Source organism: Hyperolius riggenbachi, chromosome 6, assembly GCF_040937935.1.
Source record: "Hyperolius riggenbachi isolate aHypRig1 chromosome 6, aHypRig1.pri, whole genome shotgun sequence".
Lineage (NCBI taxonomy): Eukaryota > Metazoa > Chordata > Amphibia > Anura > Hyperoliidae > Hyperolius > Hyperolius riggenbachi.
Window position 1 is genome coordinate 37275536 of NC_090651.1, and position 16941 is coordinate 37292476.

The window sequence follows — 16941 nt, forward strand, 5'->3', positions numbered from 1 at the left end:
GCACTTCGCGTGCTAACTGTTTAGCACGCCCATGCTAACAGTTAACACGGGTTTGTGAATCAAGCCCAGTATGTTTACCGCAAAAATTGTTTATTTCAGTGTGTATGTATCTACAGACAATGGGCAGTGCTATGGGAAGTAGGATGTCGCCCCAGTATGCAAATTTGTTTTTTGGCCAGATTGGAGGAAAACTTCCTTTCAACTTGTGAAATTAAACCATGGGCTTACTTCAGATTTATAGACGATATCCTATTAATCTGGACAGCATCACAGGAAGAATTAATCAGATTCCACAAAAACTTCTCAGAGTACCACAAGAACATCAAGTTAAAGCTCAGCTTTTCAACCTCCCATGTCAGTTTCCTGGATACCACAATTTATATACAAGATAGAATTTTACAAACATCCATATACCGTAAACCAACTGACCGGCATATTTACCTAAAATGGAAGAGTTTCCACCCGGAACACACCAAAAAATCTATTGTTTACAGCCAGGCTCAGAGGTATAACCGAATATGTTCTAATTCAGAGGACAGAGACAGACAACTTATGTCACTACGTAAAATATTCATAGATCAGGGATATCATCCACAAATCGTTGATGATCAAATACACAGAGCAACTTTAAAATCAAGAGAGGAACTGTTGAAGTACACCCCAAAGACTGAAAACAACAGAATCCCAATTGTGGTAACCTACAACCCAAAATTAAAGACACTGAGGAAGATATCAAAAGCCCTACAACCAATACTCCATAAAGACAAACGCCTGAAGGATGTTTTTCCTGATTTACCACTGCTTGCTTTCAGACAACCTCCCAATTTGAGACAAATGATTATCAGAAGTGCATTATCTACACCAGATACTCCAGGCACATTACCCTGTAATAACGCAAGATGTGAGACCTGCCCTTATATCTTGTGCACAAGCCAAATACAAATACCAAACTCACAGAAATATCATCAAATACAAGACCAATTTTCCTGCGAGTCATCCAATGTTGTATACATGATACGCTGCATGAAATGCCCCTCAAGAGGAATCTATATAGGAGAAACAGGACAAAAACTGCGCACAAGAATGAACCATCACTGCTTTAAAATTAATGAGGGTAAAATGGACACACCAGTGGGCCAACACTTCTGTGAACCTGGACACAGCATGCAAGATCTAAAAGTACTTGTTCTTAAGGGTAACTTCAAAAATGATCAATCAAGAAAAGTTTCTGAGTACAAATTTATGAAAATGTTCAAGACATTAACAGAAGGTTTAAATTGTGGAACAGGATTCATGACACCTTATGTAACATGATTGATTTGGCTTCATGATCTTCAGAAACCTGCTGGATTTCATGTATGGTTGCACTAACTCACTGGCTCCAGCCTGCTGATCACCTGACACCTAACGGATAAACAGTAACCAACACAACTGTCATCTTCGTGTTTACCATTTATCTGCATCAGTGTTTTACTTCAGTTTACATCTGGAAATATGCCTGAAGAAGGGGACTAGATCCCAGAAAGCTTGCATCATTTAACTCTATTAGTTAGCCATTAAAAGGTATTATTTCTTACAAAACGTTGTTTTTTTTCTACCTATATTATTTCAGTGTGCAAATTCTCAAAAAATGTGAAAAACCATAAATAATGATGGCATTTTCCCTCGAAAGTAAAATTTCACATCATGTTTGCTCATCATTAGGTGTTTTTTTTTTTATTTAATTTTTATTTATTTTTTTTTCATTTCCCTGCGGGGAGAGCAGAGAAGGGCGAGCGATAGGCACAGCCGTGGGGAAGGGGGGACGTTTCCCCCCTTCCCTCACCTTAGGGCTCCCCCTCCAGGCCCTCCCTCGCTCCCCCTCCAGATATGAGCGGCGGGCGGGCGGCAGAACACTTACCTTGTTCCCGGTGCATAGAAAGATCTGTGTGCTGCTACTCTGGTCTAGACTAGACCAGAGTAGCGAAGCACAGATCTTTCTATGCTCCCGGAATAGGGTAAGTGTTCTGCCGCCTGCCAGCCGCTCATATCTGGAGGGGGCAGCGAGGGAGGGGGACTCCTAAGGTGAGGGAAGGGAGGGACGTCCCCCCTTCCCCACCGCTGTGCCCACTGCTCTCCCTCTTCTCTGCGCTCCCGCATCCCGCTGGGGGGACACCTGGCTACCTATTCTGGGGACTACTATACCCCTGTCTACATATACTGGGGACATACTGGGGACAGCTACACTGGCTACATACACTGGGGACATATACCCCTGCTACATATACTCAGGGCCGGATTTGTACTTCTTACCGCCCAAGGCCGACTATTACCAGCCGCCCCAACCGAAACCGTATCCTACCACCTCTCTCCACACACACACACCCAAAAAATTTTGGGCCGCTGGTGTCCACTATTGTGGCTAGTGCCGAGGTCTCCACGGCAACATGAAGTGAATCAATCACGTCACACGGGGGAACTGGTCAATCAAGCGATCTACAGGTGATGGGCGTGGTGGGAGCCATCCACCACACACACATAGTCAAAAGTGGCTTACAATTGGACATTGGGTGGGGTCAGCAACATGTAAAAGTGAGTCCTGTACCCACTGCTTTCTCCAGGGTAACAGCGCTGGCCAATCAATAATTAAGAAATGGGTACTGTGAGAGGCTGCCTTTTGTATTCTGTACTATTTGCTGGTGCTGCCCCTGGTCCTTTCATCCCCCACACCAAGTGCGTGAGACCCGGCCTTCTGTAACTGCCTGCAGCTGCTGCTATGTCATTGGACAAGGTCTGGCTTTTTGCTAGTCACACACTGTTCACAAACATTTAATTAATGGACTGCAGCTGCCTGTAGCACTGCACAGGCAGATGCCAGCTGGTACTAATAGTGCAGTTATCCTGACCCCTTTCATTTGTTTGGACACTTGCAAATAATGCCCTGCAAATAATGCCCACTGTCTGCAGGCCGCCCCTTGTTTATCTGGTGCCCTAGGCCATGGCCTATGTGGCCTTGCCAGAAATCCGGCCATGCATATACTGGGGAGTGGGACAGCTATACTGGCTACATACACTGGGGACATATACCCCTACCTACATATACTGGAGACATTTATACACCTGGCTACCTATTCTGGGGACTACTATAGACCTGTCTACTTATTCTGGGGACACCTATACCCCTGGCTACCTATTCTGGGGACACCTATACCCTTGGCTACCTATTCTGGGGACACCTATAGGCCTGGTTACTTCCACTGGGGACACCTATAGACCTGGTTACCTATACTGGGGACACATATTTTGGGAAAACTGCTGCCAAATTAACTGTATTTTGGGGGAACCGCTGCTGCCGGATTAAGTGTATTTTGGGGAACAGCTTCCAGATTATGTGCATGTTTGGGGAACTGCTGCTGCCAGATTATGTCTATTTTGGGGGAGCCACTGCCATATTATCTGTATTTTGGAGGAACCACTGCCAAATTACATGTATTTTTGGTGAAATGCTGTCAGATTACATGTATTTTGGGGGAAACACTATGACAGAGCTCACACTTCCCTGGCATACCTTTTACTCCACTGCTAAGGTCATGTATATTTAGCCCAACCCACATTCTGTTGTGTGACCATGCCCAGTTTTTGTTGCGGCAAGATACGCGTTAATAGTCTTTGTCCCCGGGCGCTGAAAGACCTATCTATGCCTCTGGCGGTAAGCTGCGTTATAAGATGTTATAACAATATAAGCGGATAAAGTGAGACAAATAATTAGTAAAAAAATAAAATAAAGTAAAAATAAAATCATTATCAAAATAATAAAAATTTAGGTCTATATGATGCAGTGTTTTTTTATTCTTTTTTATTTTTTTTACATATCCCACAATTGTGTCCATCTTCGTAGATTTCTCCAAATGAATAATCCATGGATACTTGCGCTCCGATATAATGTCATTTGCTTCTTCCAGCATAACGGCAAGCGGGCGTCTCTTGCAGGAGGAATCGGGGTTACGCTCGCTAATTGGAAAATGAAAACTGTCTCAAATATGATTTCAGAGAGAGAATGTCATTGACTGTCGCCGCACAATGTGCCGAGTGTTTTGCCTTCACGGAAATAAAGATACAAAATGGCTCCTCAGCACAACAGTGATTAAACTGATCTCTCCTTTGTCTCCAATCAGCGCTCCGTCGCCTCATCTGCCAGCAGCTGCCTCCCGTTCGCCTCTTCTGCTTTCCCTCATGGAATCTTTCCAAATCACATTCTCAACAATCGGAGAAAAAGGCAATAAGCATAACCTGAACTGATTTTTTTCTATGAGGTAAACAAGCTCCATTTTATTTGCTTGTGTTTGCCTAATGAATTATAACTCCATCTTCTCTTCAGGCGGGGTGCACACATAGCAGAAACGCTAGCGTTGCGTAAAACGCTGCATTTTTGCGCTAATGGAAGTCTATGGGCCGAAGGAAAATAAACGCATATAAAAATGCGTTTTCTATGCGTTTTTTTAAAACATGTGTTGCATTTTATGCAGGAACGCTGCCAAAACGCACATAATGAAAGCCAATAGGAACGCAATGGTATGCATTTTTCATGCGTTTTCCATACTTTTTTATGCGTTTTTTCCCCAAATTTAGTTTTTTGCTGTATTTTTGTTTCCTGTTGTCTTTCAGGTGATTTGCATAAATGGAAATATAAAAACGCATGGAAAACGCGTACAAAACGCATATGCATTATGTATGTGCGAACCACAAACGCATTAAAACGTACGCAAAACACATGAAAACCGCATCACAAGCGCACCAAAAAATGCAGTAAAAACGCACAAAAAACGCACACAATATAAACATAAAAAATGACATAAAACGCAGCCTTTCACGCTGTCATATGTGAACCCAACCTGAAGGACAACGAGTGATATGGAGGCCGCCATATTTATTGCCTTTTACGCAATACTACTTCAGGGATGGTCGTAGTCAGCCAACTTCGCTACGCTGGAACTACGCGTAGTTTTACGCAATTACGCTTCACCAAACTACGGCTTCAAAATAAAATATTCGCTTCGTATGCATTTCGGAGACTACGCATTAAAATACGCAATTACGTGTAGTGCGAAGCGTAGTGTATGCGGATGCTTATGCCCGTATGCAGAAAATTTCACGCATCAATTCCTTTTTAAATTCTTTTACCAGGTACTCTTCTATGCGTATATTCCCCTTTCCAATGCGTACATTTGTAAGCATACAATCGCACGTGGAAAAATTAGACGCAAGTAACGCATTCGTAGTTCACTACGTAATACACGTTAACTACGAATAGTCGACGTAAGCTAGGCGTAGCAGTACTTCGATATGCGTAAATTTGTAAGCGTAGTTTTGAAACTTCACCTACGGACTACGATGCGTAAATTCGCACTGGCGTAGTTTCTGCTCATCCCTGTACTAGTTGCCTGGCTGTCCTGCTGATCCTTTGTCTCTAATAATCCGGAAGGAGGAAGTAGTGACGTTATGTGGACCTCATGTGAAATGCATCGGCTACAGGGAGCTGCATAGGTAAGTTAACCTCCTTCTGCCGTGGGCAGAGCTATCTAATATAAATTTCGATTACAAAAAGTTACAGTCCTGTAGCAGGGAATATAACACAATGGTAACTGTGAACGTAGCATTTGGAAGGACCTCCAAGTCCATGTTTAGCTAATAGATGCAGGGGCGTAAGAATAGACCCTGCAAGGGATGCATCCGCCAGGGAGGCCCATAAGCTGTAGGGGGCCCCGAGGGGGGAGACGTTTATTTTCCCTGTCCTGAGAGACTAACAACTGAAGGCAGAGAGAAAAAGCTTTCTGCTCTCTGCACATTTGTTCTAATGACTGCATTTGCTCAGCCACTGATAAGGAATCGTAGAAAGTTTTGTAGACAAAGGTTTGTAGACAGTTCCTATTCAGTGTGCAGCAGGCTCTTGTGTACAGTGCCTAGCCCCCAACCTCTCTCCAAATGCTCTGTACTGTAGTGATGCTGGAGAAGTATAAAGAGCCAGTCCTGCTCCATCAAAAAGAAGCTGAGGCTAGGAGCACACTCGTCTGTCCATTTTCTGTATGTGTTTTCTGTGCACCATGTGTGTCTGTATGTGTGAAAACATGCACGTTTTATCACAGAAGCTAATGTAATTGATAGAGAAAATGCCTGCAGTGCTTCACCGCTGTCTGTCTTTATCTGCATGGGGAAAACACATTCAAGTGTGCACTAGGCAATTGAATAACATGGAGGGGGGGGGGGGGGGGGGTCATTCCAAAGTTTTGCAGGAGGGCCCAGTGGTTTCTAGTTACGCCCCTGAATAGATGGGTTTGTAGTCAGTACAAACTGTCTCGTCCTCTTCTTTTTATGGAATCCTTACTATTTGTGCTTCCAACATATCTTTTGAGATCTTAACCTCACTTTGACCTATTTCATTCAAAATCAATACCAAATGTTTGATCAACCCCTCTGACATATGTTTATGATAAACTACACTGAAATCCGTCGGGACCTGAAACTTTCTGATTCAGGCAATTTTTTTAATTACCCCAAGAACCTCTTTTCAAGTAATCTCTTTATCGAGTTCTATTAGCTGTTCCCCAATAATTTATTACAATTCAGATTCTTAACATTATTTGATAGGTCTGTGTGCTTATGATTTATATTCTGGAATATTATTGACATATTGATGTTAAAGGGGAACTGAAGAGAGAGGTATATGGAGGCTGTCCTGTTTATTTCCTTTTAATCAATACCAGTTGCCTGGCAGCCCTGCTGGTCTATTTCTCTGCAGTAGTATGTGATTAAAACCAGAAACAAGCATGCAGCTAGTTTTGTCAGATCAGACTTATAAGTCTGAACCACTGAAACACCTGATCTGCTGCATGCTTGTTCAGGGGCTATGGCTAATAGTATTAGAGGCAGAGGATCAGCAGGGCTGCCAGGCAACTGGTATTGTCTAAAAGGAAATAAACATGACAGCCTCCATATACCTCTCTCTTCAGTTCCCCTTTAAAGGCAACCCGAGAATGAGGTGGAGGCTGCAATATTGATTTTCCTCTTGAGGACCACAGTTTTAACCCCCCCTAAAGGCCAGGCAATTTTTGACTTAATGGGCTACTGCAGCTTTAAGGCCTAGCTGCAGGGCCGCACAACTCAGCAGACCCCCACCTCATTTTCTCCCCACCAACAGAGCTCTCTATTGGTGGGGTCTGATCGCACCCCAAGTGTTTTTTTTTTTTTTAGTAAATATTTATTTCTTTCTTTATTTTTCTAATATTTGTACCAATTTTTTTTAAAATTTTCTCTTCCCACCCTCTCCCTGCCAGTCAATGAGCGCGATCAGCTGTGATAGGCTTAGCCTAACAAGCGGAGATGCGCGCACATCAGCGCGCGCAATCTCCTGTAAAACTTGCCCCAACGACTTTACGCCAATCGGTGTTAGGTGGTCCTGGGGCTGCCGCCGCGGCCACGCACATCGGGCGTGACGCGGTCGGCAAGCAGTTAAAAAATGCAAGTTACCTGGCTGTCTTCTTGAGCCTGTGTCTCTGAGGCTGGGTGCACACATAGCAGAAACGCTAGTGTTTTATGCAGCAATGTTAGTCATTGGGATGCAGACAAAGACGAGGAGACCTGCGATTTACAGTATGCATTTTGCAGACGCTGGATTTGTTGCATATTATGCAGGATCGCTGCCAAAACACACATTATGAAAGTCAATTGAAATGTATTGCGTTTTGTATGCATTTTTGATGCATTTTTTTAAACCACTTGAGGACCGCAGTGTTAAACCCCCCCTGGCGCTTTGAGTCCGCAAGGAGAAAAGTGCAATATAAATGTTATTTGTCTTGTCTTGTCTAAAGACCAGGCAATTTTTCATTAAATTGGCCACTGCAGCTTTAAGGCTAAGCTGCAGGACCACATGACACAGCACACAAGTGATCCCCCCCCCCTTTTCTCCCCACCAACAGAGCTCTGTGTTGGTGGGGTCTGATTGCACCCCAGGTGTTTGTTTGTTTGTTTGTTTGCGTTTGTTTATTTATGTTATTTTATAATAAAAAGTGTGTTTTTTTAATCTATTGTATACTCTCCCTCCCTCTCCCCGCCGGCCAATCCCCGTGATCAGCTGTCATAGGCTTCAGCCTATGACAGCCGATCACCTCTGTGGCTCAGGAGGGGACAGCCGTGTCACACGGCTGTCCCCAGTACAGTGCTGCTGTAGATCGCAGCGCTGCACTAGTAATTAGATGGCGATTACTCCGTCTAACAGTCTCCCGAGCGGCAATAGCCGCTTGGAGACTGAAGGCGGAGCTCCGCTCTGCCCACCGAGCAGGAGATGCACGCGCAGCCTGCGCGCGATATCCTGCAAAACAGAGCCCCAGGACTTTACACCGATTGGCTTTAGGTGGTCCTGGGGCTGCCGCCGCGGCCACGCCCATCGGCGTGACGTGGTCGGGTAGAGGTTAAAGAATTATTTCTGAAGTATTTCCACTTCCTGTTGTCTTTCTAGTGATTTGCATAAATGTAAATTCAAAAATGCATACAAAATGCACATATGTTTTACACATGCGAACCCCAAATGCATTAAAATGCAGTAAACACGCATCTGTTTTAAAAAAAAAATGCAAACTCACCAGAAACGCAGTAAAAACGCACTTTTAAGTTGCTTGCGTGCCTGCATAAAACACTCCTTTTTCCCGCTGTGTCATATGTGAACCCAGCCTAAAGGTGGCTGTACACAATACAGTTTTTATACATTTTTTTTTTTCATTTTGAGAATTACAATCAATTTTTAGATCGATTGTTACATTTGAAAAATCTGACCTATGTATCACAGACGTGTTAATGCTTTCCCCCCAATTACACATAAAAAAAGATTAAAAACTCAAAAAACATTGCTTGGGTCAATAAATCAAGAAACTGACAATCTAACCTACACCATTAAATTTACTAAAAATTGTAAAAATAAAAAAAATCTCCCACCCCCGATCTACTTTTATTGAAAAACTCGGGAAATTCTTTGAACAAATTTAAAAAAGTTTCCATTTCTCTGTACAACCAGACATATATCTAAAGTATTAGTCCTGAAGAAAACACATTTTTTTGGGGAGGACCGTCTCATGAAGTCAAGTGTGTTGTTTTTTTTGTTTTTTTTACAAATTACATTGTAATGTAACTGTATGACTGTGCAGTGATTGACTGACTGCCTGCACCTGACTATGTGTAGTGGGAGTGCGTCCACGATTTTTATGATATAAAGAAGTTGATTAAGATAGCAGTTTTTGCCCACTGTTGATGGTCACCTCGATTTTTAGTAAAAAAAATACTATATGGGGGCTAGCATCCACCAGGACTCTAGACTATCCACACCCCAGGCCCTAGGCAATTGCCTAGGTTTTCCTTGTGAATGATCCAGCTCTGGTGAAGCCTATGCACAGGTTACTTGACCCTTTCTGAACTTTACAAGTACATGTAAAAACAGCACATATTACCAATATTCTACTAGTTAATTCAGACAGTGAAGTATTGGTAATCTTTACTGATATTTTGCTATGAATTAACCTAACGCTAGCCCTCCCTCTCGATGCCTAACAAACACTAACTGATGCCCCCTGGCACTGCCTAATCCTATAATCCCCCTGGTGGAGCCTAACCCTAAAACTCCACTGGTGGTGCCTAACACTAAGGCCCCAGCCACCGGTGCCTAACCCTAAAGACTCCTTTCCTCTCCGACTAACCCTATAACCACGATGCACCAGAGTTACTCGTAAAAATTTTCACTAAAGTCATTTTACATCGAAAATGGCATTTTTGATTGCTAGTCAATTTCTGCAAAAATACATTGTATTTTTGCAATATGGCGAAAATTCACAAAAACACAAAAAATCTTTATTTTACTGGTAAAAACTGGAAAAATCCTTTATTTTAGTGCAAAAAGTTGTAAAAATGCAAAATATGAGAAACTTCTCACAAAATGATTTTTGATTACATTTTCACTCGAAAGTCGAATTTAACATTATTTTTGCGAAAATTAATGAGTAAATAATATTGTCATTTCCGCTCATCACTGCAATTAACAGTCAGCAGCACTGATTTTACCTTCTTACTTTAGACTGTTATCGATTGTAGACAGCTCTTGATTTTTGCAGCAGCTTTGGGACACTTCCTATGATAAATACTTGAGCTCTTAAACGCTATCGTACCTCTTAGTGAGTTTTAAAAGTAAAACCTGTGCAGACCAAACTTCTGAATGAAGAGTGCTCAGCTGTTCTTCTCCAAGGGCACCACAGAAGGTCGCTTTTTTGATTGAATGGGTTACATCTGTTATCAATTTTAATGGCTATTGTTAAAAAAAAAAAAAAAACTTACGTGAGTTCTCTCCTGGCTCCTCACTGTAGAGCAAAGGGGGGAAAAAAAACTGCTTTTTTCACAGCCAATTTAATTCATCCATCTAATCTTTTTGTGTCATCGGCAGGAGCATGCATGTACTTATCACGGGTCAATACCAAATGGTAGGGCCTCAATTTAGACATAGGCTTTACAATCCATTAAGTTTCAGGCCTAGTCTGTTATGGATTTGACTAAAGCATTTCTATTATATGATCTATTTTTTTCTTCTTTTTTTGTTGACTCAGATTCTATGTCAGCAAAAACAAACATTTTGGCTCTGGGCCCGGTCTCCTGCTGTCTACGAAGGATGTGTAGCAGCGTTTACCGCCATGACAGTAATGAGAAGCTGGTATTAGTGCCATTTGCATAATTGCGATTTTTTAGGAAAGTCGTCCTTTTTGTCAGTGGGAGACAACCGATCGCGATGATACGGACGGCACATTATTCCCCCACGTTCTGCGCTATCAGCAGTTATTTATGTAAATCCCGTCATTACCGAGGGGTCATTTTCCAATTTCCCCACCGGTAACTGACTACCCTTGACAACCACGAGCAAGGAAACAGTTTGAAGCAACAGACATGCATAGGGTGTCATTCACCGAAATCATCCTCTCTGAAATATTTTTTTTTCCTCTTTCTTGACTTTTCGATGTGCTGACAGGTCTGATGACAGACGTAGAGAGAGAGGACATTCTCTTGTTTTAGGCATAAGTTGCCAAACAAGTAGAAGATCAAACACTCAATGCCCGGGAGCTTTTTGTGGAGAAGTTTTTAAAAAAATTACTTTTTTTCTTTCTTTTTTTTTTTTTTTACGGAGATATCTGTCTTCTGACAAATAAAAGTCGAGTAAAGGTACTTTTGGGAGAAGCATCGGAATTTCAGCTTTCTGAAGATGGAATTTGAAATGCTGATTGCATTAATGGATTGGCTCATTTTCTTTTTCTCCCAGGGAAGAGATGGCAGGTGTTACGGAGAAGGTCGGCGAGTTCTTATAAGGAATCTGGAGTCTAGCGTATTTTCACCTCTGTCCCTAAAAATTAATAATAATAAAAAAATTAAAAGGAAAAGAAAAAAGACAAAGGATAAAGAGGAAAAAAAATCATAGATATGTAGCAAGTAGGGATGCTAATTCGAATTCCGCAAAAGTAGAATTTCCACATTTCCGATCGAAAATAAGCATTTCAGATCAGAAAGCGGAATTCTGCGGATATCCGAGATACCCCAGCTCAGTAATTTTAGCCCAATCGCAGAACTCGGAAACCGGTCTGAAATCGCAGATCGGTCCGAACAAAGAATGTAGAATTTCCCCGCAAAAATCGGATTACCGTGCTAAATTTAGACCAATCACAAAATTCCATTTTTCTGATTCTGATAAAAATCTCATCGGAAAATCAGAAATCAGAAAAACGAAAAAAGTCGGAAAAATGATAAATTGGAAAATGGAAACGGGGAAATTGGAATTTCCGTGAAATCGGAAGCGAGGCTTGTTTGGCAATTCAGTCATTGCTAAAGCAGGATGGACATAGTGGGGAATCGCTTGAACTCTCCTTTGCGCCTATTTGTGTGCCCGCCAGCAGTAAGGTGGATCGGGTAACGTTCATCGTCATGGGATGTCACTGTGTTCATCTTCCTGTGTCGTTAGGTGAGTGTTCAACTTAAAGTGAACCTCCAGACTACTAAATCTACTAAGCAGCACTGAAAAGGCCTGGTATTTCTTTAACAGTTTCACAGCATCAGAACTTTGTTTTTCTTACCCAAGCCTCATTTTTAGCTGCACAGAAGAAAACTGCCTGAGCATTTTTACCCTGATGCTGTGCAAAGCATGATAGGATTTTTTAATGTTGTTGTTCTCATTCTGCTGTTTTGGTGCAATTTTATTTTTTAATTTTGAATTTGAGATTTAAAGCTTAGCGCACACAGCTGGGAGGGGTGATCAGGACACAGGACAGTTGGAACTGTGTCTCCGGCTCCCTGTCACCTCCTTTCAACCAAAAAGATGGCTGCCATCATGAAATAGATGGCAGCCCCCATGAAATCACAAACATTTGCCTGTTCTTTTAAAACAGGGTGGGTAAGAGATTATATTACCTATCTATTTTAATTAACATAACTAATGTAGCTTAATGACAGTATGTTTGTTTAGGCTAAAGTTCCCCTTTAAGAGATTTTAGTAGCCAGCTTTTCCTTGCTGATCATTATATAGTTTAACTAGTGGTTTCAGGGTAGGTTAATAATTTGGCTTCTCCTTTTGGTAGTGAAGCGCTAAACAGTAGCCAGTTAGCAACACATTTAGCAATCAACACCTAATTGGCTACTATTTGCGTATGTGTTGGTTTAAGCAGCAGAAATCGGGGTTAGTGTTAGGCATTACGAGAGGGGGTAGAGTTAGGCATTAAGAGGTGGGTTTGTATTAGGCTCAACCCTCCTTGGCTGCCAAGCTGGAGGCAGGCCACGGCAATGCAGTCAGAGGTTTCCAAAGACCTTCGGGAGACTTCAGAAGCATTGCAACAACTGCATTAGCAAGGAGGGGTGCAGAGACTTACCTGTGACCCATCAGGCCAGGTAAGTTTTTAACTCTGAGACCCTTCCCGATCCAGCAGCCTTAGGACAGTGAAGCAGGTGGTTTAGGCGCACGGCGCCCAGTGCTGAGCCTAGGCACCCCATAGCAGTAATCCGAAGGCATAACAACAAAAGTTGTTTAGGTGATACCTTTAATGACTTACTGTACAAGATTTCTCTGCAAGCTTTAAACACTTTTAGTTTCTTCTTTACTTAGGCATAGGGCTGGATTTACCATAAGGCACTGTAGGCACGTGCCTACAGGCGCCTGATAGAAATGTGTCTCACTCTGCTCCTTGAGTGCCATCTCCCTCCTTCCTTATGCAGAGTCTCGAGCAGAGTGTGAAGAGAGGTTACTAACTCACCCAGCTCTTGGCATTCCGCTGATGAGATCTCTATTCAGTTGAGGGTACCTCTGGCTATCTTCTACTAAGAGGCACATAGCTATCTATGAAGGGCAAGGGAAGTAAGGAAGAAGAGATAAATGGGAAAGCCAGCACACGGTTTGTAGGTTCATGGAGGGCGAAGTCTAGGTTGCCAAAACATCTGTGCCCATAGGCTCCTGTGAGGTAAATCGGGGCCTGCTTAGCCATGTTTTAGAACTGGTTCAGAAACATAATCATGCCTGAAGAAGAAACTTAAAGTTTCAAAAGCTTGCAGATAAAACTTGTACAGTTAGTCATTAAAGGTATCACCTAAACAACTTTTGTTGTCTGTCCTCACATTCTCTCCATGACTAATACCAGACAACACGCAATATACCAGTAATGTAATACTGAGCAAGGTATGTAAGGGGAATTTGGGGGTTTCGGTGATCGCCGGACCCCAAATTACATCTCCCTCTTCTGAGTTGTGACGACGGGGATTTCAGTGACAGCAGGGTGAGCCATCATTCGACTCTACCCTACGCCCAGCTAACCGGCGGCGTTTATATACATACGCTAAGACAGAGCCTGTCATATCTTTTTACACTGGAGGTAGTCTTTAATTGTGATGTCAAGCAGAGATTGATTTGATTTGATTGACCTCCAATTAGTTTTAGAAGCTGTTACTACTAGCTCGTCTGTAAAACAAGTAGCCCAACCTGGAAGGACGCCGTAAAGAGAGATACTTTCCCTCTGACCTTCACCACTTGGCTCACTAAGTAAGCAAACGTATCTTCCTTAGTGGTCACCAAGGACCAGAGCTGAGAATCCCTGACGCACAAATCATATTTCCTTTTCTTTTAATTCCCCATTAGTAGATCAATCTCTGAGGTCAGGATGATGGATACGGATCTTTCTTACAGTAATCACCACCATACATCCTCGGCTTGCTCCAATCTTCTTCAAGCCCCCTAATTGCCTTTGCAATGTAAAGTAGAGGCCCTGCAAAGTCCACTCCCGGCTTTAACTGTCTATAGGTAGATGAAAACACAAGAGCAGCCTATTGATCGCCAAAGATTTGGTTCCCACTTATGCAATTAGTCATGAATGAATTTATACACATGGTGAAGTGGTGTTTGGAAAGGCCGACCGATCAATAACGCTCGAAAGGAGAGGCCGGACTGAGCAAACATTAATATAAATCTGCACTGTTGTTAAACTTGTTAGTTTGTGTGTATAGTTTTCATTTGCGCCGTGATAGTCAATAAAGCCCGGTTCAGCAGAATGGATTTTTAGCTTCATTTATTAAGAAAGGTATTTATTGGCCGTAGCAGGAAAGCTGAATCTTCCCTTCATTTTCTCAATGGTTATAGAGAAATTTCAGCCATTATCTGGTTGTGTGCAAAACGTCATTTGTGTGCTGGGGGCTCTTCAGTATCGTTACTCGCAAGTAGCGCACAGCAATTTTACTGGTACTGGTTTACTGATACTTACACCCAAGCCAATTTGTAGGCTAAATTGCTCCCAGGGTGAGAGTGTAAAAATTGCACCCCTCCCCGGGGCTCAAGAATGTTTGCAATGCAGTGTTTAGCCCCCCCCCCCCAGCAGTTTAGCAGTGTTTAGCCCCCCCAGTATAGGTAGCCAGGTATGGGTGCCCCCAGTATAGGTTATCCAGGTATAGGTGCCCCAGTATAGGTTATCCAGGTATAGGTGCCCCCAGTATAGCTAGCCAGGTATAGGTGCCCCCGTATAGGTTAGCCAGGTATATGTGACCCAATAAAGGTAGCCAGATAACAATAACAATAATATTTTTATAGCGTTTTTCTCCCTGGGGATTTAAAGCACTGTGACCCTGCATTATGCAGTCTCAAAGGCTCGGGAAAAGAGGTGAGTTTTTAGCCTTTTTTTAAAGCTGTCCAGAGAAGGAGCCTCTCGTACTGATTGTGGAAGTGAGTTCCATTGAGTAGGGGCTGCATAGGAAAAGGCCCGAGCACCAAATGTTAAGTGTATCCTGGGAATAACCAGCTTCATCTTGTTGGTAGAGCGGAGGGTGCGTGGAGGGGCATAAAGTTCCAATAGATCCGCTATGTATTTGGGTCCCATGTGGTGTAGAGCCTTGAATGTCAGCAGGCAGATCTTAAAATGGATTCTCCATTTTACTGGCAACCAGTGAAGAGTTTGCAGTACTGGGGTGATGTGTGAGCTGCGGGGGGCATTGGCTAGGAGTCTGGCTGCAGCATTCTGTACTAGTTGTAATGGGTGCAGAATCTTATCTGTAGATCCGATGAACAGGGCGTTGCAGTAGTCCAGGCGGGAGGATACAAATGCATGAACCAGAGCAGGTAGGTCTTCAGCTGGGATAAGGTGTTTGATTCAGGTACAGGTGCCCCCCCCCCCAGCTTTTGCTGGCTGGGGGATTACAGTGATAGAGAAGGGAGTAGCGGGCACACAGGGACTCAGCCGCAAGGAGAGGGGCACAACTCCTCCCTCTCCTTGGGCTACCTCCGTGCTCCCCCCCTCCATCGCAGAAGCTTAAGGGAGTGGCGGGAAGCGGTCTTAAACTTAATACATACTCACATTCTGGTCTCCATTCAAGGATTACATGCCGCCGGGCTGCTCTGTCTCCAGCAATGTATGGGCAGATCAATCAAGAGACAGATCTTTCTCTGATCAAATCTGATCAGAGAGAGATCTGTTGACTGCCCAAACACCACAGGCAAGCATTAAAGAGACTCTGTAACTTCAAAAAGATCCCCTGGGGGGTACTCACCTCGGGTGGGGGAAGCCTCCGGATCCTAATGAGGCTTCCCACGCCGTCCTCTGTCCCACGGGGGTCTCGCTGCAGCCCTCTGAACAGCCGGCGACAGGCCCGACTGTAATTTCAATATTTACCATTGCTGGCTCCAGCGGGGGCGCTGTGGCTGCTTTCGGCTCGGAAATAGACAGAAATACCCGATCTCCGTCGGGTCCGCCCTACTGCGCAGGCGCCGAAGACTTGCACCTGCGCAGCAGAGCGGACCCGACGGCGATCGGGTATTTCCGCCTACTTCGGAGCCGACAGCCGCCAGAGCGCCTGCGCAGGAGCCAGGAAGGTAAATATTACGTCACGGCTGTACGGAGGGCTGCAGCGAGACCCCCGAGGGACGGAGGTCGGCGTGGGAAGCCTTATTAGGATCCTGAGGCTTCCCCCACCCGGGGTGAGTACCCCCAGGGGACGTTTTGCCGTTACAGTTCTTCTTTAAGTACTTGCCGGCCACTCCACGCCAATATAAAATAATGAAAAAAATAAGTAAATTTATTAAAAAATTTATTAAATATTTAAATATATGAAAAAAAATCAGACCCCAGCAACAGAGAGCTCTGTTTGTGGGAGAGCTTTGTTGGTGGGGAGAAAAGGGAGGGGCAATCACTTGTGTGCCGAGTTGTGCGGCCCTGCAGCTAGGCCTTAACCCCCTTGGCGGTATGAAAAATACCGCCAGGGGGAAGCGCAACAGTTTTTTTTAAATTTTTTTTTTTTTTATCATGTAGCGAGCCGAGGGCTCGCTACATGATAGCCACTGCTCAGCGGCATCCCCCCAGCCCCGCCGATCGCCTCCGGCGATAGGCGATCAGGAAATCCCGTTCAAAGAACATGGCGACGGGGCGG

At 43.7% G+C, this 16941-nt stretch overlaps 1 long non-coding RNA gene across 1 annotated transcript; it reads left to right on the top strand.

Annotated features, from left to right (window-relative positions):
- Positions 1–1432: 1432 nt before the first annotated feature.
- Positions 1433–4128, top strand: LOC137522403 (uncharacterized). The gene is made up of 2 exons (XR_011022281.1): positions 1433–1563; positions 3878–4128. It is a non-coding gene; the product is annotated as an uncharacterized lncRNA (long non-coding RNA).
- The last annotated feature ends 12813 nt before the right edge of the window (positions 4129–16941 follow it).